The following is a 15,590-nucleotide window of genomic DNA, read 5'->3' on the forward strand; positions in this document are numbered from 1 at the left end:
GTTTGTGTGAGCTTCACTTGTCCGTTGAGGTAGATGCATGCAAGTTTGTTTGTGTGCTTTGGCTGGGTTGGGGAAGGGGGTTTCAGACTGGAAAGTGGAAGGTAGAGTGGGGACAGTATAAATGGGGTGACTGGCTACCATAAGTGTGGAGGCCAGTGCCTGAAAGATCTCTGTAAGCCAGCCAGTGCACGTGAATGGCCACTAGCAACGCATTGCTCTGTTGGATTTGAGTTGCCTGTCCCTGGATGGGATTCATGATGGTCAACCGATCCACATAGATCGACCTCAGGAGGTCAATAGCCTCCTCACTGAGGGCATCATACATTACACATTAGTCCCATAACATCCTATTCAATAACACCCCCCGGAAGTGCCAGTAAAGTGCCAACATCATGTCACAACAAAATGCAATGAATGTCATTTAAAATCAACATTGTAACCAACCAGCAAAGCTTGCTGACAGGCACCTACAATACCATGACTTAAGTTGATCAGTCACACTTACCATACCTTGACAAGGTGACAATGCCACTTGATACAGGTTCCCTATCCAGAACAACATAGTCTATCAGCAATCAAGCAATAGCTCATGAATGTGAAATAGATTACCACAAATCTAACAGGCACCTACAATACCATGACTTAAGTTGATCAGTCACACTTACTATACCATGACGAGGTGACAATGCCACATGATACAGGTTCCCTATCCAGAACAACATAGTCTATCAGCAATCAAGCAATAGCTCATGAATGTGAAATAGATTACCACAAATCTAAAATACATACTTAACTCACAAATACTTTACCCTGATATCATGTACCAGGCAATGACACATGTTTTTAAACTAAGGCAAGCAAGCCTTGCGCAAACAAGCCATACCTTCTTAATTTCACATAGTTACTACCATACACTTTGGACACATGCCAACATGTAACACCTCAAATTGCCACACATGCCAGATTTTAGTCAAGGAGTTAGAACACATGTCACACACACACACACACACATGGAACAATCGTGACGTACCAAGGAGTGACAATACAATGTGGACCAAGACATACAGGGAAATGGTCTAAATGAAATGAACAATATCAGTCATGTAAGGACCAAGTAAGTTCAGACCAATGGCCCACAAACAATAACAAGTTGTAAATAAAGTGTATGTATCAAATTGACTACTGTTCTGTGCAGGAAGGTGAGAACAAGACATAGTTAACTATGCAAATAGTCCATCAATAGTCCACTGACTGAGTAACACCATCACTACCCACACAGAAGACATGGCATGCCTGACATCTGTCTGTGGAGGATTCCTGAAGCCAAAGCATATGTAATGCTAACATAATTGGTACACTAACCATGATGCAAGCCAACAACCTGAACACACTTACCAACCCACTAACAAGTGTATATGAACTACCACAACTGCACCAAATAGGTGTGATGGCACACATGAGGTTACAAAACAGGCAGCCTCATTTGACATGTCCTGAATAGAAACAGCAGGTACATATAACAAACACCAATGTTGAGTCATTACTGAACCTTGCCATTGTCACATGATGTCAACAAATTACTGCCTGGGTCATAGCTGTGAATAGGCTAGCGTTGCCTATGTATCATACCTACAATAGTATGCCTATGGGCAAAGCTTGGTGGCAGTTTCTACTACCAGACCATCAGTATGGTAGTTACATTCCTACCTCTGATACCAATATATGTGTGCCCATAGAAATGTTGTAACACCTCAATGGTATCCAACGTGTATATTGTCCAATCTGATGAGACACCACAAATGCCTATGTGCATCCCTCACTTTACAAGGGGGGTTACCTTGAAACAGGTGTGAAGATGTTAACCCTTCATGTCATGTGACATGTCAGATGGACATCACAGCCTCACATGATGCTGTCACTTATCAAAAACTATTAGAAAACTAGAGATGATTTGATTATGTCTGACTCTATGTAGCCCATAGACATGAATCTTGAGACATTGTAGAGGGCAGAGAGCATGGACCTACATACCTTACCATTATGACAATGGGAGGATTAACCTGTTGGTGGGAATTGTCAAGCAACAGGGTAGAAAAAACAGTATATTGGTACACATGTGACACAGTCATATGTGTACCATTATGTGCCATTGTACTGAGGGAACAACATAATTGAGTAACATGTTTCAAAATACATCCGTATGCGCACACCTGAGTGCTATAGATGGCTACTGTACATCAATATGTTCACAGGAGATCTGTGACACTGCACTTACCATACTGTCAGAGCTAACAATCTGTTCCATCAATCATTCACCTGGTAAAGGGAAAAATATGTGTTAAGTCTGTACTTACTCCCTTGTGGCTGCTGAACTGCCTTCAAACACTCATCTGACTTAGGGTTGGCCACTGCCAAAATGTGGGCCATTAGGGGACTCATGGTCCCACGGGCACCCCGTCCTCGTTGGGAGAACATCCCCAGCTGGGCCTCTGTAGTCTTCGGGCCCTGCATCTCACATCCTCCCACCACTTCCAACAGTTGGCACTCTGCCAGCTGTAGACCCTCAGGGTCCGCACTTTTTTGGCAATGCCACACCAAATCCGCTTTTTCTGATGGTGTTGACCTGCATGGATAACAAAAATAAGAAGGAATGTCATGTCCACATGTACCACACTTAAACAAGTAGAGTTATTTACAAGCCACTTCATCAAGCCAAACACAGACCATCTTGAATATCCACTCCACTGATAGATGAACATATACTGTGAGGGCATATGTGAACTGGAAACAGGCAGACAACATGAATCTCCCACACCAGATGTCATGTTCTCACATATGACCAAAAACCCAACACTTTTTCAGGGAAAGTCTGGCATAACATCTCCACTAACCATGTGCTACAGTTACAAGGTAGCTCAGGGAACATACTTGACACACTCTCCACAATGTACCAGGATTCTAACTCTGTCACCAGACATTAGTACATGCCCAGGAAGTCATCCATTTTAGCACAGCTTTAGCACCAAAAAGAATTTAAGGACACAATCGAAAAAACAGTGCCCATCATCTTTTGCTTACCATATCAAAGAATAGTCGACCTAATAAGACATATGTGAACAGGGTGAACTTACCCTCTCCTCTGGTGCACCATAGAGCTGTTCATACAGGGGTAGGACCTCCTGCACCAGCTTCTCCAGCTCCTTGGGTCAGAAGGCATGGGCCTTATCACTTGTAGGACATGTCATGATTGCTCCCAGAGGCCACTGTCAGCTGACATCGCCATTGGCCCTAGGCTGCCATAGACAGCGATGTATTCCAATGGCAATGTCCACCACAGTAGTATCCGCCTACCACCATGACGACTTCCACTGGCGGTCGCAGGCTGTTTCCTATTGTCCAGTACAGTAGGTCAGGCAGTCGTCATTGTAGGGCCCTTAGATGGTCAGAAAAGTTAATTTCATTATGCGTCACAAGGTCAGAAACATTTCTACCACATAGTCTTGAGTGCTGGCATTAACTAACCATGTATGGTATGATTGTCTAAATATAAGTGACATGTTTTCATGCTGATAAGATAAAAGCAAGGTATCTTTAGTAGCAGAGACAGCACCCTCTTGACAATTGGCTAGATAGTTTGTTAGGCTTGTTAATGTAATCCATAGTTGGATGTCTATATAACAGAAGCTCGCTGAATCTTTTCCATGTAATAATTGAGGGAAGGGGATGAGATTCCACTAATTTGACATCAATAACATTGGTCTGTGCTGTATACCATGTTCTTACTGTATAATATGCCATGCCACATTATGATGTGAGAATTATGGTTTGAAACGTACAAGTGGCACCATGAGTGATGGAATATCTGCTTATTTTCCCTCACTTAGTTACCCTAGAGTGAGAATGGTCAGACAACATCCAGTGTACCGTCCACTAGCAGACCTGCAGACCATGGAGGATCGAGATGTCCACTCATCTCTACCGACCTGGATAGGCAGACAATTATGGACCTCTGCCGGCAGTTAGGGCCAGATCTGATGCCTGCCATTCGTTATCCAAATAGCATACTACCCATTGTACATGTCATGTCAGTGCTGCGTTTTCTAGCCCAAGGGTCCTTTCAAAATACTGTGGCCCTAACTGCAGGCATGTCCCAGCCTATGTTCAGTCTGGTCTTGAAGGCTGTACTGTCTGCTTTGTTCAAACACCTCAACAGCTATTTTAGATTTCCACAATGTGAAGATTTGTCCAGTGTGATTGCAGATTTTTATGGATTGGCACACATACCACATGTAGTGTGAGCCATTGATGGTACCATGTAGCCTTGGTTCCCCCACATGGCAATGAAAAGGTGTATCGGAACAGGAAGAATTCCCCCTCCATTAATGTCTAAGTAGCCTTTTTGGTGGACCTTTACATTTCCCAAGTATATGCACAGTACGCGGGTTCAGTCAATGTTGCCTTCATCATGCGAAACAGCGCTATCCCAGAGCTAATGACACAACAGTACCCAGAGAGGGCCTGGCTGGTTGGTAAGTCACATATGTCATGTATGTTAGTATCCTATGTCTGCTGCCAAGTATAAGGATATTAGAGATTTATGTTTGCACACATGTAACAGATTCCTTACAGGAGGCTCTGCCTACTCAAGCTGACCCTGGTTGTTGACACCAGTGAGGTACCCAACCAAACCAGGGGAAGTCCACTTCAACAAGGCCTATGGAAGGACATGACGCGTCGTGGAGCGGACATTTGGCTCCTGAAGTCGAAATTCCATAGCATTGATAAGTCTAGCGGAGAACTCCTCTACTCACCCGCCAAAGTGTGTCAGATCATTGTGGTCTAGTGCATGCTCCACAACCTCGCCCTGAGGCGTCAGATCCCAGTCATCCTTGATGAGGGAGAGCCAGCAGGTCCACTGGATGAGAATGCAGAAATACCAAGCCAGGATGACAGTGATGAAGATGAAGGTGGAGACATCCAGGATAATCTCGTCACTCAGTACTTCACCTGACTATAGGTATGTGTTGTTCTGTAATTTGATTTACTCAGTGGGGTAGTGGTGGGGTGTGAATGTTTGAGGAGGGTCTTTCTATAACAATCATACATGTTATGCATTACTTTGTAATACATAGCCCATCTTTTAATGCAAAATAGTAAATGGAGTTTAAAATAATGTAATAGTCTTTTTTGTTAATGTTTGTCACAATGCACATTTTGAGTTACAATTTGTTTCGGACATGTAATTCTAGGTCATGTTTACCCTTAACTGCCTAAAATCCTTTTTTCTGATTTGTATTTTCTAGATCTCTTCACAATGCCATCCGCATGTGGACATTTCTGAATTGTGTCACTGGCAGGTAGGTTTAGCTGATCTGAGTTGTGAAGGGGACATGGTTTGATAATGGTACTATCTTACTTGTATGTAGCTGTCACTGTGTTTCCGCATTGCAGGGGACTGTGCATGTGTGTCAAGACTGATATACGTGAGTATCATGCCTGCAGATACCTGACCATGGTAAATGGGAGGTTCCCTGACTGGGGACAGTTGTACTGACCTCTGTCTGTATCATGTGGTATGCTCTTTTGGTAGGTATGTTCTGGGTATGTGATAAGGGTACATCTGATGACAAATTGCACCAATCTGTTTGTCTATTTGGATAGACAAAATCTGACATGTCCCTTACTTCAGTGGTCTTTGGGATGTTAGTTACTAACACCTATGCTGATGCACTATATTATGAAGATGTTCTTCATTGTGTGATCATTGGCATGTATTTAGCCTATGTGCTGCACAGTGCTTAAATGGAGATTGATGATTGTCCACCTGCATCATTGTGTATGCATTAAACCAAGTGCATGTGACCTATCCCTTCCCACATTTGCTACATTTAAGTGTATCATGTGTATCAATTAATGTCACTGTTATCTGTTCAAAATAGTTGAAATATGACTCTCAAACATTTATTGTGTTTTAGTTGTGTTTATTTGCAAGTGACAGGAAAATGAAATTAATGGGATCAAAGCAATGTAGTGCAAACAGTGAAGGCTTCCGTTATGGTGGATGTTATCATAAGGTTAGCTGCTGCAACATTTGGATTCTCAAGTCCAGTGTCCTACTATCCATGAAAATTGGACAGTGGTTGTAGAAGAGTCAACAGGGTGTATCAGTGGCACACAAGGGGAACAAGTCATTAGGGGATCACTTCCTGGCATTGGTTGTAGTCTTGGCATTTGCATCTCCTGGTTGTTTTGGTGGATGCCCATGTTTGACGGGCATTCTTCAGCTACAGAAGCAGGGGTGTCTGAGGTACGTCCTAACCCTGGCAGAGCCTCCATTCCACTGGTTGCCACAGATATAGAAGGGGCTGATGTTACATGGCCAGTGAAAGAGTATTGGTGTTGTGAACAGACCCTGTTCAGGGTGGTGTTGATGTCTCTCAGCACCCCTGTTAGGGAGACCATGTTGGAATTGAGGGCCCTCCCACTGTTGCATTAATTCATGGTGGTTGTATCTCTGCAGTTGCTTGATCTCCCCTTCATGGCAAGTACCTGGCCCATCATGCCTTGGGACTGTTGGTAAGCTCCCAAGACTTGGGAGATGGTGTCCTGGCCATTTGTATCCCTAGGAGCCTTAATCCACTGGCACACATCATCCCCCCTACTAACCCTACATCCACGTGCCTGTGCCCTTGGCACAGTTTAACCACTGCCCATTGTGACAGGTCCTTCATTGTCTGTGCTTTCTAGTTGTGACTCCAGTATTTGTACTGGGGGGGACACATGATGGTAGAAACTGCCCTAAGGACACAGGTTTGGGGGTGAATGGTTGCTTGGGATGTAGATGCAGAAGGGCTGGGTGGAATTGAGATGGGCAGGATTAGGCTGACAGTTGTGGACTGAACAGGTATCCCAGATGGCCCAGAATCATCCTCATTGTCTACATATCCAGGGCTATTTAAATCACTGAGGGCTTCATCCAGGGGAAAGTGGCTGTCTCAGGTGTCCTCTTCCTGGTCCCATTGGCAAGTAGACCTGTTGAAGAAGTAGAACAGATAGTTACAGATTATAAAGCAACATATGGTATCAAACATTGACAGGTAGATATGGTTTGATTCGTGTACAGAAAGGCTTTGCTTTATCCCCTGAAAAGACAGTGAGAACTACTTTCAAATCTGGAGAACAGCTATGTGGGATACAGACAATAGCTATATGATACACCCTCGTGCAGAATGTCAGAGTATCTTGGCATTTGGATGTCTGTTCATAGACCCGTATTGTGGCAGCTGTGTGGCTTTATTTTTTTCATGTTATCCCAGTTAGCAGTAGTTCAGTATTGAGTCTACAGACAGCTGCACAATGTAATGTGGAAACTGACTTGTCCATCAAATTAGGAGTAATCATTCTACCTGTCCATATGTGTCAGGTTACACCAAGTACAGCACACTGCATATATGTATGTTCCCCCAAGGTGAGTATATTTCAATAGGTGATGGGAGGTAGAAGGGACAGTTTAGCAGAGGACATAGCTGTTGATGTGTTTTGGTGGAATTTTACTGGCAGATGCCCATAACATTCCTGTAATTGCTATGGACTGTACAATTCTAAAGCATTCAAGTGGGTTTAGTTGATTGTTTAGTTGACATGCAAGGCAAGATTAATTGGGGTACATTGTTCTGGTTTTCTTAGTGGTGAAGAGGTGCCTCCTGGGAGCTGTAGTGCTGTCAATCCCTGTACTACCCACTTTATACACAGACACTGTTCTCCTAGGTGAGTTTAGTTGACATGTGGGATGCCAGATAGGGTATTCGGACTGTTGGCTGTTAAGTTATTAAAAGTGATTCAGTGAGCATGCAAGACAAAACTTTTTGGTGAGATCATAAGTGTTGTGACTTACCCAACTCCACTCCCCCAGGTATTCCTGCCAAACCCTCAGAATGCAGGATGGCTAAGACCTTTTCCTCCCATGACGTGAACATTGGTGGACGAGGTGGGGGACCACCGCCAGTCTTTCTGACCTCCATCTGGTGACTGGTGGCCAAGGAACAGACCTTTCCCCTGATGTTGTTCCACCTCTTCCTGATGTCCTCCCTTGTGCGTGGATAGCTGCCTACAGAATTCACCCTGTTGACAATACTTTGCCACATCTAAATTTTCCTGGCAATAGTAGTTTGTGGAACTTGGGCTCCAAATAGGTGTCGCTCTACTCTACCATGACCCTCAACTAATAGTAAAATGGGAATGTTTTTGTGGGGACATGGCGGTGCTGGACGACATGAAAAAGTAATAAAAATGGATGATGAGATGTGGTTGCTGTGTTATGAGTGGGTGACGGTTTGTGCCTGAGGTGTAGGATACTAATTTGTGTGCTGGGTATGTTGTGCAGGTGTGAGATGAGCGGTACTCGAAGTGTGGAGGGGTGCCTAATCTATGGCTTTTCATTTCTCTTTTTGATCTCTATCTTGCTGTGTGTGATATTTTGGTTGCAAAGCATTGTGGGGTGTCAAGGCGTGTGTTTTATATGCAGTTTGTAGGTGTGTCAGGTGTGTGGATCTGTGCCAGGTGTGTGGAATTAAAACTATAAAATGTGGTATTGTGATTTACTGTGGTGACTGTCAACTGTAGCAGTTTGCGCCACCATTGGTTTCCCTCCATGGAAGTACCGCTACTGTGATTTGTGAGTTGTAATAGATTCGGCCGATGTTTGATGGGCTGGCGGTGCTGGAGGTTGGACCGCCTCTTTCCCGCCCTCCAGAGTCCTGTGGGTGTCAGTATTTTAGTTGTCTTTTGGTGGGCTTGGCTATGTAACTCGTAATATGGAGGTCTGTATGAACGACAACATGGAGGTCTTTTGGCAGCCACCATCATGGCGATCTTGCAGTCAGACTGCCAAACTGTCAATGAGGCCCTTTATGTCCTATTTTTCAGGCCTGGGTACAGGGAGCAGAGTTGAAGCCTGAATGTTACTACTGATCAGCAGCAAAATTTAGACTAGTATTTGAACGTGTGCAGGAAGAAAGTAAGCAGTCGCCATCTGTCACATTCCTGGTTCGCTAGCTAACCCATAGACTTGTATAAGCAGTTAGGGACGGCTCCTTCACAATAGTGGGAGAGCATCAACCCCCTCCAGAGTCAGGTAGTGACAAATAAAATGATAATAAAATCATTTTATTATCTTATATTTCACATTGTCTCATAAAGAGCCACTGTCTCTCTGACAGCCATGGCAGGGCTGGGCCAAAGGGAGGAGTGGTGAGCACTGTAAGTGTGCATGTCGGTTCGGCTAAGGATGGCCAACCAACATGCGCACTTATATGTCTTGGACCCAGCTGTGTTACACAGCCGGGTGGAGAAATTATTTAGGCTCCTTGTGCCTGAGTGAGCATTAGACCAGCCCGCTCAGGCCAATCCCAGCACTTCTCTCATGGTTGGTATAGCATAAGAGCAGTGTCTGGATTGGGAGCCTCTGCTTTGTGCCCAGGTGACTGCCTAGAGGAAGAGGAGCACCTAGCCAACTAGGACCAAAGTGGCAGGTACGTTTTTTTATTTATTTTATTTTTACACACCCCACCCCTCTACTTTTGATTGCTGGCAGCCCCCATTGCAAGGAGTAGCGCTATTGAGGTAGGAACGGGAGCTCAGAGTTTTCTCCTTTAAAATGACATCAACGCAGTTCAATTCAGCACCAAGTGTGTTTAGGCCGATATACACACCCCAACCCACCTTCCCCAGCACCAGGTCTAGAACACACATGGGGCATAATTAGCAGCTGGAGAGGAGTACCTCCAATAACCACCACCTGACACAGTTGTTAATGTAGACTGGCAGGAGGGATGTACAAAGGTCTAAACTCACGTGGCCAGGCCGTAGTTCAGCTTCAGATCTAAACCACAACCCCAGCCCACCTACCCCATTGAGAGGTGATTATTGTGGGGTAGCAGGTGCAGCCAGTGGGTTCCGCCATCACTCTCTCCCTCCTTGTATCCTCGGATAAGGAATTTCTATAATTCCATATTTAATGTGAAACTAAAACATGAGTTGCTGAAAAATTATTTCTGTATCGGCTGAGCACACTTTTGAAGAAATTAGAATCTATATTGAAAAAGTAACCAATATTATAGCATGTGATAATAGTTAACTTTATCACAGACTAGGTAGGATATATTGCCTTTACTTTCATGATATATTAGGTAAATAGCATTTTTACTACCATGTATACATCCTTGACTTCCCTCATTATTCCAGTGGCCATGACCGTAAATTGCTAGCTATTGTTGGAAAAATATCCTGTCTACAATTTAGCAACTTTTAAAATTGTACTTAATAGAAGCACTGTTCTTTTGCACAATTTTAAATTATTCTGCTATTATATACATGATTTAATGCTATCGGTGATCTTAGAACGTTTATGAAAAATGACTCTCAGACCCTGGAGGTATACGTACTGCCTGCGTGACTAATTTCATTTTGAAACATGTGTAGCACAAGCTTTGAGGGGAGAACATTCTGCATTTCAATTATAAATGTATCTTTTTCATTATGTTCCGTTCCATTCAGGCCTTAAAGTCATGCATTCTGTATTATTATAAAAACATGCCAAGACCAGCAAATAAAACATAAGGAATGATATTAAGATAAAGTTAATATTTAAAGTCACAGTCACTTCTGAATTTTTTACACTGTAATTCATATACAGGTGAATTAATACATTTTTGGGCGATCAGGATTTTGTGGATTTGAGTGAAAGCTAATGCTCTAAACTGTTTTTGTCAGTCACTCACCTTAAGCTGCACATGCAGTTAATGTACATTTATTAGGGAGATGTAAACAATGGGAATACACACAACCAGCCTCCACTTCAGTGCAATGTCTTAGAATGTAACCAATTTCAATCTTCTTTTTTCAGAACACTGTTCAGTGTAGATGAGGGCGTGGTGGGATTTATGTCCTTAATAAGTCCTTTGCTTTTTTTTATTTTTTTATTTTGGCCCTAGTCACAAACTGCATTGTGTAGTATGTTTTGTTGTACTACAATAGTACTACTAATGTACTACAAAATGCAATTCACAAAGTAAGTGTGGAGATTTACTTCTGACTGTCTTATCTTTTTCTGTGTGGAGACGTCTTCCCAAATGACATGTCAAGGTCCATTTCAGTAGTAAATGTGGGAGGGACAGGGAGGAGTGGATGGAAAATGTGGAATACTTAATACTAAAGTGGAAGGGATTAGAAAGTTGTAAACAGGAGTCAAGGGATGGGGAGTGGTTTGGGGAAGGATGTGTACCAGCCCACAAAAGAGAAGCCCTTTATATTCGTAAGCTGCTCTTCTAAAGTTTCTACAGCCACAAAGGAACCAAGAAGAGTAGAAAATTACTCCAGTTCAGGGCTGGAGTAAATCCAGCATGACAGATGGCCAACCACTGATACTGCACAGTCCTCACATAGAAAGTAATGGAGGTAGGAATTGAAAATAAATTCCAATAGGAAATATTGAATAATTACATTATCACAATTAAAATGTTTTTTTTAAAAATAATACTAAACATTCATAATAATAATTAAAGTACAATTAAATAGTTTTGTACAACTATTTTTGTATTTCAGAATCAATATAACATTAGAGTTTGATAAAATAATGCTTTCACCTGATTCAGAACTTTTAATAATTATTAATGCATTTTTGTGATTTAGGTGGGAATTATTTTTTTAATTCTAACTTCTACAAAATAATTGTTATTTAATGTAATATATTTACATTTATTAAATATCTGAAAAATAAATGAATAGGGTTGTTAGTATTTTTTTTTCTTTTGGTTCATATAAAAATAATCTAAAATTAAGTAACATTTTTTAACATCAAAATGTTATACTATTTTATATGAGTTAAATAAGCTTTGTTACCTTACTCTTTACATTGCCATAGGGACACTCCATAGCTGAGGCAGATATCTGCGTATGGTAAAGTGTGGAGAAAAGTTCCAAATACTTTACCATATGAAGATATCACCCCACTGGTCGGGAAGAGGAAGGAAGGGGATTTACATGCAAAGGATTAACATCTTTGGGTTGGCCAAGAATGCTGTCATTTTCAGGTACCGGCTCTCATCTGATGTGTCACACACTCATTAGTATTGGTGGCATTTTAAATCATTTTAGTTACAGTTATAGAGTTAATTGTTCAGTGCTGCTCAGAAAACTAATTTGGAGATTGTACTTCCTATGCCGTAGGGATTCTTCTGGCCCAGTGTCTTGATAGTGGTCACCAAATAGTTATGTTTTATTATTCACTTGGTTACATGCACAACTCCTCCATTTGCATGTTGTGGTATTTCCTCCACATGGATAGTGTCACCTTCGACCTGCGGAGTCTTCATTCTGACTGTGGAGAGTGCCCTCCTGCATGCTGAGCTCTACATCCTCCTATTACATTCAGGCCTTTACCTCCTGCATGTGGTGGTATTTCCTCACAACACAGTTTTTCCTCACACCTGTGGAGTCTGTCCCCCATGTGCGGTGGGTCCACTCTGTGTACTGAGGTTCCATATTTACTACCATGCTGAGTCCCCATCCTGAGAGCAGTGTCTTTACTGGGAGTGTGTAGGTCCCACCAGATGTAAAATATAGTTGTAAGTTACATGTAGTACCTATTTGGTTATAAATTATGGTTATTCTGACTCAATCCTCTAAACGTAGAGGGAAGAGACAGGTAAGTCTAAACCTTTAAGTAACTTTGCATTTGGATTTTGTGAATAGCCAAATAAATTAAAGTTACTCAAAAGTGCAAAAGTAAGATATTATAAACATCAGAAAACCGCGAACAAAACAATAGCATACTTTTATATTGAGTGTAGTTGAAATAAATATAGTGGTTGCAGTCAGGTAGAGCATACGTGATGCAAACATTAACCATGCATCCTGATCATGACAATCTAAAAAATCCTGACACATTTGAAAAGAAGTGAGCACAAAAAGTGGGTGGGGGAGAGGGCAATGTTGAGAGAGGGCCCAGAATACTCAGCCACAATCCCACCACAAGCCTATGAGTCAACCATTAGGTTCTTATTATGTCAATCAGATTCATGAAATGGATATAAGATCAAATGCCTCTCCTAGTTTATTAGGCCCAATTTTAGCTGCTGCATAATAGCAGAAGCTCTGCATTCTGGATGCATTTCCCTAAAAGATTGCATGGTAATCTTTTCCACTGTTGTTATGTAACATGCTCCTACCAGCGATCTATGCTGCAATCTCCTGACCAGGCAGCTGGAGGGTGATGATAGAATTGATATGACTTCAAAGACTGGGCTCCCAATAAAATGTTCAGTGAGGAAGAGATATTGGCTATTTTCTTGAGGACCAAGTGGTTTACGTTTTAGAAAAATAGTTGGCCTAATTATATATACAGCATGGATGATGCTTGCCACATATCTAGGTGAAGCTTATTACTAATTGAGTCTTACAATAAATATGTTAACATTCTATTAAACTCCTTTATTAACTTCAAGGAATCAAGACTATAATTACATTTGAAGCTTATAAATGATTTTGTTGCAACTTATTAATATCTAACAGCCACTTTAAAGAGGGATCGGTGCCAAGGGCCTTATAATTGAATAGTAAGTGGTAGCAGAGAAAAATAGTTATCCGATTATGATTGAGACAGTGCTTCTGTAATGTGAGTGCACCCAGCAGTTTATCTGCTAGCAGAGTTACTGAGATGTATGACAGTGTGTTTGACACTGTTAGTGATTCCCAGTGGGTCGCAAATGGTCCTGCATCATCAATATTCATGAGGCAGGTCAAATTTGTGATCCATTGTGAATGGCTACAATCATAGGGATGATGGACTGCTGGGATCAGCAGACCACCATGTCTTGCGATTGCTTTTAAATAAAGCAATCTTTTGTTTTTGTAATGCAGCCCGTTTTCCTTGAAGGAAAATGTGATGCATTATAAAAAGAAAAATGAAACGATTTCTTTTAATTTTTTTAAAGTGGGCTCTTAAAACCTGTTTGCACCCCCATTTGAAAAGGGTATGGGGTCTCTTGAAGACCCCTTCCTGTTTGTGATGGCAAATGTTTTGCAACCTCATTCCTGGTTGAAAACATTCTTACATCCCCATGCAACTCGCTATTAGGAAGGGACGCCCTAGGCATGCCCCTTACTAACAGCGAGTTGCAACCCCTATTTTGTAAGTTTGTAACACGTTACAGACAAGCAAAAAATTGAGTTAAATAGTGGACTCAGAAGTCGGAAGGATCTTAAAATCCTTGTTCCGCAGAGATTGAGAGATTAACCTATATTTCTTTAGAAAAAGCAGACAAGATTTAGAGAATCTTTGTGTTTCTAGCTATTTTTCATTGCAACAGGAGAAAATTGTAAAGAGGGTGAACCACTGCAAAGAGCAAGTTGTGAGGTCATAGAGTGTCAGGCTGCTATTGGTCAGTTTGTGTAAGGGTTGCGATTGGTTGAAGTTCAGCAAGAGAGACACCTGATTCTAGATCATTATTTTTCTGAGAAAATAATAAATCTGACCAACAGAGAGTTTGTGTTTACGTATATTGACTCAGATACATTATTACTAAGTCTTGAGAATCATGAACATTTTGAAGGCAATTAGAAGGCTAATAAGGGGATAAGTATTAATTCCTGTTAAGGAGGGTGAAGAGGCTCATTTGGAAGGACACCTGCATACCATATGATAGTTGAGTGAGGATTCTATATGTGGTTTTTGGCTTTGTGAATGGAACAGGATTACTGAAAATGAGGGAGATCTGAGAGTCCCACAATGGGGAATATTTAATTTGGCAATTCTCAGACGATTGAGAGATGTTCTGTGTGATTTAAAATTGCCTGCTAGACCTACACAATTTGAGGCATTGTGTAAACTGGAGAGAATGGCATTACAACATGATAAAGAAAGATTTGAGAAAAGAACTAAGAGGGCAGTGAGTACTTATGTGGATGCAATTTGGCATAACAGTGTACAAATGTGGAGGAAAGGTATAGCTTAAGATATGAGATTGTATCCTATACATACAAAGGAAGAGCAGAAAAGACCAAAGGAGAGTGAAAGACCACCTAGAAAGAAACTTAAAGGGGAAGATGAGGCACAAAAAGAACCAGAAAAATGTTATCTGTACGTCCGCCACCATATGCAGAACCAACCATGGCTGATAAAGAGTATAATGTGACAAATGCTTCAGCTCCTATAAATCTGGTAATTTCCCATATTACTAGTCAGATGCAAACACTAATACCTGTGAATATATCACCTGCAGTGACACAACTAATACCATCACAAGTAGTAGTTGTCCAACCAATTTCTACAAAATCTGTTATCACACAGCCTTTAATGTAACAGGCTGTTCTCAGAACACCTGTTCAGATTGGAATTTCTCAATTTATATCACCAGTGGAAGTATTGATTAATTAGGTCACTGTAACTCAGATGACTGGATTAATTTTGCAACCAACAGGATCTAACCAGGTCATACCAAATACAAAGTTTCAACACACGTCTGTGGACACTCCAGTAACTTCGTCCTGACTTCTCAAAATTCATAAATTGTTGTTTGGACAAGCTTGTGTTG

The 15,590-nt window shown here is 41.6% G+C and overlaps 1 protein-coding gene across 3 annotated transcripts in view; it reads right to left on the minus strand.

Moving 5' to 3' along the window:
• MLIP (muscular LMNA interacting protein) overlaps positions 1–15,590 on the minus strand; it is a 1,731,317-nt gene that overhangs the window by 362,791 nt on the left and 1,352,936 nt on the right. The window contains exon 14 of one of the 3 annotated variants that reach the window (XM_069235788.1): positions 5,975–7,032. The exons of the other annotated variants lie outside the window; for them this stretch is intronic. The gene's annotated coding sequence lies outside the window, so the exon portion shown is untranslated. Of the gene's footprint in view, positions 1–5,974; positions 7,033–15,590 lie in introns of those variants that run through there. 3 annotated transcript variants of the gene reach the window in all.

This window comes from Pleurodeles waltl, chromosome 5, assembly GCF_031143425.1.
Source record: "Pleurodeles waltl isolate 20211129_DDA chromosome 5, aPleWal1.hap1.20221129, whole genome shotgun sequence".
In the NCBI taxonomy this organism is placed as follows: Eukaryota; Metazoa; Chordata; class Amphibia; order Caudata; family Salamandridae; genus Pleurodeles; species Pleurodeles waltl.